Source organism: Pseudophryne corroboree (assembly GCF_028390025.1).
Source record: "Pseudophryne corroboree isolate aPseCor3 chromosome 3 unlocalized genomic scaffold, aPseCor3.hap2 SUPER_3_unloc_29, whole genome shotgun sequence".
Classification (NCBI taxonomy): domain Eukaryota; kingdom Metazoa; phylum Chordata; class Amphibia; order Anura; family Myobatrachidae; genus Pseudophryne; species Pseudophryne corroboree.
Window position 1 is genome coordinate 365,280 of NW_026967518.1, and position 14,047 is coordinate 379,326.

General features: G+C 49.3%; 1 protein-coding gene and 1 pseudogene across 1 annotated transcript in view; one reads left to right on the plus strand and one right to left on the minus strand.

Annotated features, from left to right (window-relative positions):
* LOC134983915 (gastrula zinc finger protein XlCGF26.1-like) overlaps positions 1-14,047 on the minus strand; it is a 145,250-nt gene that overhangs the window by 75,903 nt on the left and 55,300 nt on the right. The window lies entirely within an intron of this gene.
* The window catches only part of LOC134983912 (gastrula zinc finger protein XlCGF57.1-like), a 142,832-nt pseudogene that overhangs the window by 6,110 nt on the left and 122,675 nt on the right, over positions 1-14,047 (plus strand).

Consider the following 14,047-nt stretch of genomic DNA (forward strand, 5'->3'; position numbering starts at 1 on the left):
CACACACAGGGAATGCTCTGACAGAGGACAGGACCCCACAAAGTCCTTTGGGGAGACAGAGGGAGAGTATGCCAGCACACACCAGACCGCTATATAACACAGGGATGAACACTATAACTGAGTGATTTTCCCTTATAGCTGCTTATATATCACTACTGCGCCTAAATTTAGTGCGCCCCCCCCTCTCTTTTTTACCCTTTTGTAGCTTGACACTGCTGGGGAGAGCCTGGGAGCGATCCTTCCAGCGGAGCTGTGAGGGAAAAATGGCGCCAGTGTGCTGAGGGAGATAGCCCGCCTTTTTCGGCGGGCTTCTCCTGCTTTTTTCTGGAATTCTGGCGGGTATTTTTCACATATATAGCCTCTAGGACTATATATTGTGATTTTTTTGCCAGCCAAGGTGTTAATATTGCTGCTCAGGTCGCCCCGCCCAGCGCCCCGCACCCTTCAGTGACTGGAGTGTGAGGTGTGCATGAGGAGCAATGGCGCACAGCTGCAGTGCTGTGCGCTACCTTGTTGAAGACCGAAGTCTTTTACCGACGATTTTCAGGACCATCTTCTTGCTTCTGGCTCTGTAAGGGGGACGGCGGCGCGGCTCCGGGACCGGACGATCGAGGTCGGGCCCTGTGCTCGATCCCTCTGGAGCTAATGGTGTCCAGTAGCCTAATAAGCCCAAGCTAGCTGCAAGCAGGTAGGTTCGCTTCTTCTCCCCTTAGTCCCTCGTAGCAGTGAGTCTGTTGCCAGCAGATCTCACTGAAAATAAAAAAACTAAATTATACTTTCTTTTCTAGGAGCTCAGGAGAGCCCCTAGTGTGCATCCAGCTCAGCCGGGCACAATATTCTAACTGAGGTCTGGAGAAGGGTCATAGGGGGAGGAGCCAGTGCACACCAGGTAGTCCTAAAGCTTTCTTTAGTTGTGCCCAGTCTCCTGCGGAGCCGCTATTCCCCGTGGTCCTTACGGAGTCCCAGCATCCACTTAGGACGTCAGAGAAATCTTCTGGAGTATAATTATCACTGTCGTGCAATGTTCCTCAAGGGTCAATCCTATCTCCTATGCTTTATAAAATATACATGCTACCATGGGTTATATAATCAGACATCATGGCCTGGTCTACCACTGCTATGCAGATGACCTGCTTTTTGCTCCATGTACTGAGAACCTAATACCAATCCTAAATGGTTGTCTAGCTGAGCGCCAGGGGTGGATGATGCCAGCCCAGCATTACATGGTCCAAGGTACTAGAAGCAGCTTCTGCCTCCTTACTGCCCTGCTTGCTTGCTGGCTTCTACAGATGAAGGACTGTTACCAGCAGTACCAAGAATCTTCTGTCATTCATTTAAGGGTTGAACGTTTAGCTTTGCAGCCCTGACCATGGAACTCACTGCCTTGCACAGTCCAAGAGGCCTCCACTCTAGAGACCTTCACAAGCAGACTGATGACTGTTACTCACGCTTTTCATTAATGTACCTCTATTTACTTCCTAAATAATACATCCCAAATGCTTAGGTCTTTTTTCTGCTGTTTATTTTGTATCTTGTGCATTGTGTAAATGTAAATGTCTAATACCAGTTTGCACAATCTGTATTGCTGCACGACAATATGGCGGCCATTGGAACGTGTTTTCACTTCTTCTAGTTTGCCTAACTTGTTGCAGTCACTCATCTTGATCAGGAGTGTCGAGTGTTTTCTGATACAAGATCCTGTCTATATATACCCTGTACATTACCATGTGCATTAGAGTCACCCGGGTTACATCTGCGGTGGTCTGTTGTATGTTACATCTATATGGCGCGGATACTTCCCTGTATGATTTCATAATAAAAGCTTTTGTTTGCATCTAATTATTGCTGTATAGCTTTTATTTCTCTTACGTCCTAGAGGATGCTAGGGGCTCCGAAAGTACCATGGGGTATAGACGGGCTCCGCAGGAGATATGGGCACTATAAAGAACTTTTAGTATGGGTGTGCACTGGCTCCTCCCTCGATGCCCCTCCTCCAGACCTCAGTTAGATTCTGTGCCCAGAGGAGAAGATAGAAGCCGGGTGAGTATAAGAAAAAAGAAGATGTCTCAGGCGGCAGAAGACCTTCTGATCTTCACTGAGGTAAGCGCGCAGCGTTTCCGCTGCGCGCCATTGCTCCCGCATGTTACACACACGGCAGGCACTGATGGGTGCAGGGCGCCCTGGGCAGCAATATATACTTCTTTTTTTGGCATATTAGACACGTATAGGCTGCAGAGTCAGTGAATATGTTTATCCACCGCCATTAATTGTAAATTTGAGCGGACCGAAGCCTGCCACTAGAGGGGGCGGAGCTTGGTCGCACAGCACTAACCAGCGCCATTTTCTCCACAGTGTGCTGAAGAGAAGCTGACTCCCCGGACTCTCCCCTGCAGAACGGTGATACAGGGCTGAAATAGAAGGGGGGGGCACATTTTGGCGCAGTGAGTGTATTACACGATTGACATAATATAAAAGCGCTATATCTGGGAATTGTTTCCAGTGTCAGTTGGGGCCTTGTTGGTGACCTGTCCTCTTATAGGAAGATCCCTGTGTGTGTGTGTGTGTGTGTGTGTGTGTGTGTGTGTGTGTGTGTGTGTGTGTGTGAGAGAGTGTCAGTACGCGTGTGTCGACATGTCTGAAGCGGAAGGCTCATCCAAGGAGGAGGTGGAGCAGATGATTGTGGTGTCTCTGTCGGCAATGCCGACACATGATTGGTATGATATGTGGAATATTTTAAATGCTAATGTGACCTTATTACATAAGAGAATGGACAAAGCTGAGTCCAAGGAAACAGCAGGGAGTCAATCCGCGGATTTGGCTGAGTCACGGGTCCCGTCAGGGTCTCAAAAGCGTCCCTTATCACAAATAGTAGACACATGGATTCTGATTCCAGTGTCGTCAATGATGAGGCAAGGTTACACCCTAAGGTGACCAAGAGTATTCATTATATGATTGTGGCAATAAAAGATGTTTTGCATATTACAGCTGACCCCTCTGTCCCTGACACGAGGGTACACATGTTTAAGGGGAAGAAACCTGTGGTAACGTTTCCTCCATCTCAGGAACTGAACAAATTATTTGAAAAAGCTTGGGAAACTCCAGACAAAAGGATCCTTATGGCGTATCCTTTCCCTGCAAAGTACAGGGTACGTTGGGAATCCTCGCCCAGGGCGGACAAGGCATTAACGCATCTGTCTAGGAAAGTGGCGCTACCATCTCCAGACACCACGGCCCTTAAGGACCCTGCTGATCGTAGACAGGAGACTACCTTAAAATCTATTTATGCACATACAGGGGCTTTACTCAGGCCGGCAATAGCATCGGCATGGGTCTGTAGCGCTGTTGCAGCATGGACAGATATCTTGTTGACTGACATGGATACCCTGGACAAGGATACTGTTGTCCTGACTTTAGGCCACATTAAGGACGCAGTCTTGTATATGAGAGACGCTCAAAGAGACATGGGGCTGCTTGGTTCCAGGGCCAACGCCATGGCAATTTCGACAAGGCGAGCTCTGTGGACCCGCCAATGGTCGGGTGATGCCAACTCAAAAAAGCATATGGAGGTTTTACCTTACAAGGGTGAGGTTTTGTTTGGGGATTGTCTAGTGGACCTGGTGTCCACAGCTACCGTGGGTAAATCTACATTTTTGCCTTTTGTTCCCCCACAGCACAAGAAAACCCCCAATATTAGATGCAGTCCTTTCGGTCGCATAAGTCCAGAAGAGGTTGGGGTTCCTCTTTCCTCGCCAGAGGTAAGGGTAGAGGTAAGAGAACACCTGCTTCGGCGAGTTCCCAGGAGCAGAAGTCCTCCCTGACCTCTGCTAAATCCACCGCATGACGCTGGGGCTCCACGGAGGGAGTGCGCACCGGTGGGGGCACGTCTTCGACTCTTCAGCTAGGTCTGGGTCCTATCGGGCATGGATCCTTGGGCGTTAGAAATTGTATCCCAAGGTTACAAACGAGTTCGAAGAGGTGCCCCCTCGCCGATTTCTCAAGTCGGCCTTGCCAACTTCTTCCCCGGAGAGGTGAGTGATTTTAGGTGCAATTCAAAAGCTGTGTCAACAGCAAGTGATTGTCAAGGTTCCCCTAGGCCAAAAGTGAAAAGGGTACTAAAGTCACCTGTGGTGGCTGCAAAGTGTTCACCTTCTAGAGCAGGCATGTCCAAACTGCGGCCCTCCAGCTGTTGTGAAACTACATATCCCAGCATGCCCTGACACAGTTTAGCTGTCAGAGAATTCTAAAGCTGTGTCAGGGCATGCTGGGATGTGTAGTTTCTCAACAGCTGGAGTGCCGCAGTTTGGACATGCCTGTTCTAGAGGGTCGCAGGTTCGGCGTTCAAGACTGGGTTCTGGTGACCACGGAAGCGAGCCTCCGAGATGGGGAGCAATCACAAAAGGAAAACATTTTCAGGGGATATGGTCAAGCCAGGAGGCTTGTCTACACATCAACAATGTTTGTGGTCCCGAAGCCGGATGGTTCGGTTAGACCAATTTTGAATCTCAAGTCACTAAACCTATACTTGAAAAAGTTTAAATTCAAGATGGAATCACTCCGGACGGTGATATCCAGTCTGGAAGCAGGTGATTTTATGGTGTCGCTAGACGAGAAGGATGCCTACCTTCATGTCCCCATATTTCCTCTTCATCAAGAATACCTAGTACAGGACTATCATTACCAGTTTCAGACGCCGTTTGGGCTTTCCACAGCCCCGAGGATTTTCACCAAGGTAATGGCAGAAATGATGGTGCTCCTGTGCAAGCAGGGTATCACAATTATCCCGTACTTGGACGATCTTCTGATAAAGGCTAGATCAAGGGATCAATTGCTGAAAAACATGTCCCTCTCCCTGAGAGTGTTACATCAATACAGTTGGATTCTCAATCTGCCAAACTCACAGTTGCTTCCAACGACTCGACTATCCTTCCTAGGCATGATTCTGGACACGGAACAGAAAATGGGTTTTCTACCAATAGAAAAAGCCCAGGACATCCAGAACATGGTCAGGGACCTACTAAGACCAAACAGAGTGTCGGTGCATTAATGCACTCGAGTTCTGGGAAATATGGTGGCAGTCTACAAGGCCATTCCCTTCGGCAGGTTCCATGCGAGGACATTTCAGTGGGACCTTCTCGACAAATGGTCAGGGTCCCATCTACAGAATAAAGGGCCATATACAATGTCCTACGACAAGCAAAAAGTCTTCTTCACGACCTACCGATTCTGATTCAATCAGACAACATCACAGCAGTGGCTCATGTAAACCACCAAGGCGGAACAAGGAGCAGAGTGGCAATGGTGAAAGCCACTAGAATTCTGCGCTGGGCAGAAAACCATGTAAGTGTTCTGTCAGCAGTCTTCATACCGGGAGTAGAATCTGGGAAGCAGACTTCCTCAGCAGACACGATCTCCATCCGGGAGAGTGGGGACTTCATCAAGCGGTCTTTGCAGAGATTGCAAGTCTTTGGGGACTTCCTCAAATAGATATGATGGCGTCACGCCTCAACAAAAAGCTTTGGAGGTATTGTACCAGGTCAAGGGACCCTCAGGCAGTAGCGGTAGACGCCCTAGTGACACCATGAGTGTTTCAGTCGGTCTATGTGTTCCCTCCTCTTCCTCTCATCTCAAAAGTGTTGAGAATCAGAGTGCAAGCAATAATCATGGTTCCAGGTTGGCCTTGAAGGGCCTGGTATTCGGATCTTCAGGAAATGCTCACGGAAGATCCGTGGCCTCTTCCTCTGAGAGAAGTCCTGTTACAACAGGGGCCTTGCATGTTCCAAGACTTACCATGGTTGCGTCTGACGGCATGGCGATTGAACACCGAATCCTAGCATAGAGAGGTATTCCGGAGGAAGTTATCCCTACTCTGATAAAGGCTAGGAAGGAGGTAACGGCAAAGCATTATCACCGTATCTGGAGAAAGTATGTATCTTGGTGTGAAACCAAGACTGCTTCTACGGAAGATTTCCATCTGGGACGGTTTCTCCACTTCCTACAGACGGGAGTGGATTTGGGCCTAAATTTAGACTCCATTAAGGTGCAGATTTTGGCCCTATCTGTATTTTTTCAAAAATAATTGGCTTCTCTCCCAGAAGTCCAAACTTTCGTGGTGGGGGTGCTGCACATCCAGCCTCCTTTTGTGCCACCAGTGGTGCCATGGGACCTTAACGTGGTGTTGCAGTTCCTTAAGTCACACTGGTTTGAACCTCTTCAAACTGTGGAATCAAAATTTCTCACCTGGAAGGTGGTTATGTTATTAGCCTTGGCATCTGCAAGGCGGGTGTCGGAGTTGGCGGCCTTGTCTCACAAGAGCCCCTACTTGATTTTTCATGTGGATAGGGCAGAGTTGAGGACTCGTCCTAATTTCTGCCTAAGGTGGTTTCTTCGTTTCATTTGAACCAACCTATTGTGGTGCCTGTGGCTACGCCTGACTTGGAGGACTCCAAGTCCCTGGATGTGGTCAGGGCCTTGAAAATTTACATAGCCAGGACGGCTAGGGTTAGGAAAACAGAGGCTCTGTTTGTCCTGTATGCAGCCAACAAGATTGGCGCGCCTGCTTCTAAGCAGACTATTGCTTGCTGGATCTGTAACACGATTCAGCTAAATCTGCAAGGCTTGTATATAGTTGTTGCTTACATAAGGGTTATGTTACAGTTGGAGTCGGTCTTTGGCTGATACTGTTTTTTTCATTCATACTGTTAACTGGTTATGTGTATTCCAGGTTATATGGTATGATTGGTGTGGGCTGGTATGAATCTTGCCCTTAGATTTACAAAACACTTTCCTCGTATTATCCATCTCCTCTGGGCACAGTTTCTCTAACTGAGGTCTGGAGGAGGGGCATAGAGGGAGGAGCCAGTGCACACCCATACTAAAAGTTCTTTAGAGTGCCCATATCTCCTGCAGAGCCTGTCTATACCCCATTGTCCTTACGGAGTCCCCAGCATCCTCTACGGACTAGGATAAAAAGATTTACCGGTAGGTTTAAAATCTTATTTTTTATTCTGTTTTACATTCCCGTCTGAGTAATTACGCCATAATGTCTAATCTCGGAGTGGACAGCAGAAGATTTAAAGAAACCGTGTATGTGTAAGCATACAGGTAAGTGATGTCATGGTGGTCACTGTCACATTCAGGTGGTATAATGGAAGTGGGACTGTCTGGACTTATTTTAGTCTACTGCAGAAATAAAAAAACCAGCCTTTATCCTGCTTAAAAAAATTAAAAAGCCCATAAATCAAGCTTGGTCGGACAAGACATCATATAGGCTGAGGACCTATACTTCTGGGATATATGGCATAACTCCCTCTTCGCCCACAAAATCTTCCCTTCACCATTCACAATGTCCACCATTGCCCCTTCAGAAGGGACACAACTTTCTTTTGCTTGTTCCACCTCCTCCTTCACAGAGCCCAGGACCACCTCCATGACCATTACATGTTTATCTGGAGGCCTGGTATCTGGGAGGTTTGTGGTCTGAGATGACCACAGAACCACCAGGTAGTGGGCAAGAAGAATCCACAGCCTCATGAGGAACTGGAGAGTCCAAGGATCCACCCCACATGAGGCAAAGAAGGGTCAACCACAGGGTCTAGCTTACCTATTTCCTTCCTTAAAGCTGCTCTTTACCCAGTTTGGTACCTGTGGGATCCCACTCCAATTTCCCTTGAGAGTCCCTACCCTCACTAATCCATTCTAGGTCCCACCACCTGGTGTGTGGTGTTTAATGACTTTATTTTCATTTTACTTCACTTTGGCTGCAGCGTCCAGAGTCCCATCCAACTACTCCATTCCTTCACTCATTGGTGTCGCAACCCCTTCCGCCCCCCCCCCCTCCCACAATACACTGCCTTACTGCAGCGGAGCAGTGAGGCATGCTGCTGGCAGTACTCACTACTCAGCATATATACACACAAACATGATGGAGACACACTCCCAGGAAGGCATGTATGTAGGAGTACGGACAGAGTGGATGCAGTGGGGCTGCATGACTAACAGCTGAGCCTGTCACTTCAGTGAGGTGGATGGGGCATCTTATTCCCAGCTGCTACAGCACACTATTTGTAAGAGGTAGGGCTGCTGGCTGACAGCTTAGCAGCTCTGTACAGCGGCAGCAGTCTGCAAATGATGGGAAAAAACATCTGGACCATGTATACTATTGATGGCGGGGAACTAACTGGCTCTCCACCATTCATTGTAAAACTAGTTAACGTCAGGTATAGACCATCAATTATTCCTGAACATCAATTGTTGATTGCCAATCCTAGACCAGACCCTGAGAGACCACAGCCACCACCGGATCCACATTTGTCACCCACCAGCAGATCTACTTTCTCCTGGAGAGCCACCACTCCATGGCTTCCCACAACTAAGCTGGAACTCTCCAGGTCTCCTTCATCCCCAGCTTGGATCTCCTCTGCATCAACATTCCGACCGGTCTCAGACAGCTCCATGGAAGCAGCATTTGGGATAAGTTTTTACTCTTTATTTGCTGCAGCTCCAGTATAGTTCCTGTGATTTCCTCCAGGTCATCCCAGCTGCACCAGCTCCTCATTCCATGTAACTCTCTCCCAGCTGCACCAGCTCCTCAGTTCATGTAACTCTCTCCAAGCTGCACCAGACCCTCATTCCATGTAACTCTCTCCCAGCTGCACCAGCTCCTCAGTTCATGTAACTCTCTCCCAGCTGCACCAGCTCCTCATTCCATGTAACTCTCTCCCAGCTGCACCAGCTCCTCAGTTCATGTAACTCTCTCCCAGCTGCACCAGCTCCTCATTCCATGTAACTCTCTCCCAGCTGCACCAGCTCCTCAGTTCATGTAACTCTCTCCAAGCTGCATCAGCTCCTCAGTTCATGTAACTCTCTCCCAGCTGCACCAGCTCCTCAGTTCATGTAACTCTCTCCCAGCTGCACTAGCTCCTCATTTCATGTAACTCTCTCCCAGCTGCATCAGCTCCTCATTCCATGTAACTCTCCCAGCTGCACAAGCTCCTCAGTTCATGTAACTCTCTCCCAGCTGCACCAGCTCCTCATTCCATGTAACTCTCCATGCTGCACCAGCTCCTAATTCCATGTAACTCTCCCAGCTGCACCAGCTCCTCATTCCATGTAACTCTCTCCCAGCTGCACCAGCGCCTCATTCCATGTAACTCTCTCCCAGCTGCACCAGCTCCTCAGTTCATGTAACTCTCTCCCAGCTGCATCAGCTCCTCAGTTCATGTAACTCTCTCCCAGCTGCACCAGCTCCTCAGTTCATGTAACTCTCTCCCAGCTGCACAAGCTTCTCATTCCATGTAACTCTCTCCCAGCTGCACCAGCTCCTCATTCCATGTAACTCTCCCAGCTGCACAAGCTCCTCAGTTCATGTAACTCTCTCCCAGCTGCACCAGCTCCTCATTCCATGTAACTCTCCATGCTGCACCAGCTCCTAATTCCATGTAACTCTCCCAGCTGCACCAGCTCCTCATTCCATGTAACTCTCTCCCAGCTGCACCAGCTCCTCATTCCATGTAACTCTCTCCCAGCTGCACCAGCTCCTCATTTCATGTAACTCTCTCCCAGCTGCACCAGCTCCTCAGTTCATGTAACTCTCCCAGCTGCACCAGCTCCTCAGTTCATGTAACTCTCCCAGCTGCACCAGCTCCTCAGTTCATGTAACTCTCTCCCAGCTGCACTAGCTCCTCATTTCATGTAACTCTCTCCCAGCTGCACCAGCTCCTCAGTTCATGTAACTCTCTCCCAGCTGCACCAGCTCCTCAGTTCATGTAACTCTCTCCCAGCTGCACCAGCTCCTCAGTTCATGTAACTCTCTCCCAGCTGCACTAGCTCCTCATTTCATGTAACTCTCTCCCAGCTGCATCAGCTCCTCATTCCATGTAACTCTCCCAGCTGCACCAGCTCCTCATTCCATGTAACTCTCTCCCAGCTGCACCAGCTCCTCATTCCATGTAACTCTCCCAGCTGCACCAGCTCCTCATTCCATGTAACTCTCTCCCAGCTGCACCAGCTCCTCATTCCATGTAACTCTCTCCCAGCTGCACCAGCTCCTCATTCCATGTAACTCTCTCCCAGCTGCACCAGCTCCTCATTCCATGTAACTCTCCCAGCTGCACAAGCTCCTCAGTTCATGTAACTCTCTCCCAGCTGCACCAGCTCCTCAGTTCATGTAACTCTCTCCAAGCTGCACCAGCTCCTCATTCCATGTAACTCTCTCCCAGCTGCACCAGCTCCTCATTCCATGTAACTCTCCCAGCTGCACCAGCTCCTCATTCCATGTAACTCTCCCAGCTGCACCAGCTCCTCATTCCATGTAACTCTCCCAGCTGCACCAGCTCCTCATTTCATGGAAACTCCCAGTTGCAAATCTTTTTTCTTCATTCTGCATCTCCTCTATACTCCGCTGTTCAGTAACCTGGTCACCCTCCAAGGTTTCTTTGGGCATCTCAGAGTGGTTTTTAAAGACTATCTTCTGCCTCCATGCCAGAGCTTGATAACAATCTAATTAATCATCAAAGAACCTTATGTCCACCGTATTTCCAGGTACTATAACCATGCCACGTTTCGATTAAATCCTTTCTCAAAGTGTCTTTCAATGGTCACTGATAGATCATCACAGCAGGATGAGGTCAGATCACGCAATGTTTCCTGGTGGGATATGCGCGTTCTGGGTTAGGTCACTTTCATCCGCAGTCACCTGGCACCATTCAATATAGAATTCATCATATGTGATTACCAAAATAAAATTTGCTTGGTGGTAATGTAACGTCATATGTAAACCCAAAACACTATTGTCACTTCATTCATACACTGTTCTGGGAACTAGACTAGGGACTCCCCAGTCGGCGCGCAGGTGGTGGGGGGGTCTCCCCTGGTCCACCGGTCCCCCCCTCCCTTGGCTTAATACTCAGCCTGTACCCTTGCTCTCCTGCTTAATAGTTGGAGGGGGGATGCTTTTTTAAGTGGGTGTGTGTTATGTTCTTGCCCCAGGCACAAGCAGCGTAATTTGAATAATGGAGACTACTGTGTTGGTATTATTTTGTGGCCACACCCCTTCCCCACGAAGCCACGCCACTATGTATTTTTGCGCTGCCCCTGGGGTGGACTTGGATGGGGGGGGGGGCCAAAGCATTTTGTCGCACCTGGGCCCACCGCTTGCTTGTTCCGCCACTGGTGGGGTGTATTAGCAAACATGTCTACAGACTCTGTTTCATATGCTGCAGAGGATTTATTTTCTCAGGAAGATCCCATCCCATGTAATCAGGATTGTACTGTTGTAGCGCAGATCCCAGCTAGAGAACCGGAGTGGTTAGCCTCTCTTAGGGGGACTATTTCTCAGATTTCTGAAAGGGTTACAAGAACTGAGCATGCAACTCAGGTATTGCAATCCTCTATGGTTGTATGGTCTGATACTGCTCTCTCAGGGTCCCTTGCGGTACATTCTCACATGCTCTTGCCCAAATTTTGCAGGATGACACGGATACCGACTCTGACACAGCAGACGGTGATGTGTCGAGGGGGACGGCATCACTTGCTAAGGGGGTGCAGTTGATGATTGAGGCCATGTGGGATGTGTTGCATATTTCTGACACACCTGAACAGGTTGAGGAGGCCTTTTTCACGGACAGTAGGAAGGCCTCACTCACCTTCCCAGCATCTAAGTAATTAAATGCTATATTTGAAAAAGCCTGGGAAAACCCTGAGAAAAAATTCCAGATCCCTAAAAGGGTTCTTGTTGCTTTTCCCTTCCTGGAAGATGATAGAAAAAAATGGGAGTTTCCGCCTATGTTGACGCCTCTGTCTCCAGGCTGTCAAAACAAGTAGTTTTACCAGTCCTGGGATCTACCGGGTTGAAGGACCCGGCAGATCGCAAGGTGGATGCTACGCTCAAATCCGTATACACAGCTTCAGGGGCTATACTGCGGCCTACTATTGCCTGTGCATGGATTTCTAAAGCTATTGCCAAGTGGTCAATCACTCTGCAAGAGGACTTGACTACGATGGATAGAGGTGACGTTGATTTGTTTTTACGTAACATACAGGATTCTGCGGGGTTCCTGGTAGAATCCATGAAGGATCTGGGTTCCATGGCTGTAGTGATCTCCTCCATGTCCGTCTCGGCTCGCAGGGGTCTCTGGCTGTGCCAATGTTCTGCGGACGCGGAATCCAGGAAGAGTGTGGAAGGCCTACCCTGCACAGGTCAGGCTCTATTTGGGGAGGCACTGGATGCGTGGATTGCCACGGCTACCGCAGTTAAGTCTCCTTTTCTCCCCTCAGCTACACCGGCTACTAAGAAGCCTTTTACGGCCGCCACGTCACAGCTCTTTCGGCCCGCAAGCCCCACAAAGAACAAGCCTTCTCACACCTTCAGAGGTGGTCGTGCGAAAGCCAAAAAGACTGCTCCCGCAGGTTCCCAAGTCCAGAAGCATGCTTCTGGTGCCCCCAAGTCCTCCACATAACGGTGGACTGTACAGCCTGGAGGAAGGTTAGGTGGGAGCAAGACTCCGGCAATTCAGCCACGTCTGGCCTGGACCCTTGGATAAAAGATAGCGTGTCCAGGGGGTACATGCTGGAGTTTCAAACTCTCCCGCCTCACCATTTCTTCAAATCAGGCTTGCCAGCTTTGCTGGCAGACAGAGCAATTCTGGATGCTATCCTATAATTGGTAGTGTCCGAGGTCATTGTTCCAGTTCTGCCTCATCAGTGGAACAAAGGTTACTATTCAAACCTTTTTGTGGTACCGATGCCGGATGGTTCAGTAAGGCCAATTCTGAACTTAAATTCTTTGAACCCTTATCACAGAGAGTTCAAATTCAAGATGGAGTCTCTGAGAGCTGTCATCTCAGGACTGATGGAGGGGGAGTTCCTGGTGTCCCTGGACATCAAGGATGCGTACCTCCACATTCCCATTTGGTCGCCGCATCAGGCATATCTCAGGTTTGCACTGTTAGACGATCACTATCAGTTTCAGGCACTGCCGTTCGGTCTCTCCACGGCACAGAGGGTCTTCACCAAGGTGATGGAAGAGATGATGGTTCTACGCAAGCAAGGGGTGAACATAATTCCATATCTGGACGATCTTCTGATCAAGGCGTCGACCAAGTTGTTAAGATCCATTGCTCTCACGACACATCTGCTCAAAGAGCACGGTTGGATCCTGAACCTTCCAAAAACTCAATAAAGACTGCCTGGGTATCGGTTCATCTGTGCATCCACCTTCTGGGGAAGATGGTTGCCTCCTACGAGGCTCTGCCGTATGGAAGGTTTCATGCTCGATCCTTTCACCTGGATATCTTGGACCAGTGGTCGGGATCTCACCTACATAGGCACCAGAGGATACATCTGTCAGCCAGGATTTCGCTCCTCTGGTGGCTACAACTACCACACCTTCTAGAGGACCGAAGGTTCGGAGTTCAGGACTGGATCCTTCTAACCATGGATGCAAGTCTAAGAGGTTGGGGAGCAGTCGCTCAGGGGAAAACCTTCCAAGGAAGGTTGTCGGATCAAGCATCCCTTCTACCAATAAACATCCTGGAGCTAAGGGCCATATACAATGGCCTTCTTCATGCAGCACACCTTCTACAGGATTGGGCTGTTCAGGTGCAGTCGGACAATGTGGCCTACATAAACCGACATGGCGGGTCTAAGAGCAGGGCTGCAGTGACAAAGGTGTCAAGAATCCTCTGGGTGAAAAGACACACAGTGGTGGTGTCGGCAACCTTCATTCCGGGAGTAGACAACTGGGAAGCAGACTTCCTCAGCAGACACGATCTCCATCCAGGAGAGTGGTCTTCCATCCGGAGGTGTTCGAGGAGGTAACCGGTTGGTGAGGGGTTCCTCACATAGCCATGATGGCCTCCCACCTCAACAAGAAGCTGCGGAGGTACTGTTCCAGGTCGAGAGACCCACAGGCAGTGGCGGTGGACACACTGGTAACACTGGGGGTGTTTTCTCGTCCGTGTAGGTGTTCACTCCACTTCCTCTGATTCCAAAAGTTCTTCAACTTGTAAAAAGAACAAATGATCTGTCAATCCTCATTGCTCCGGACTGG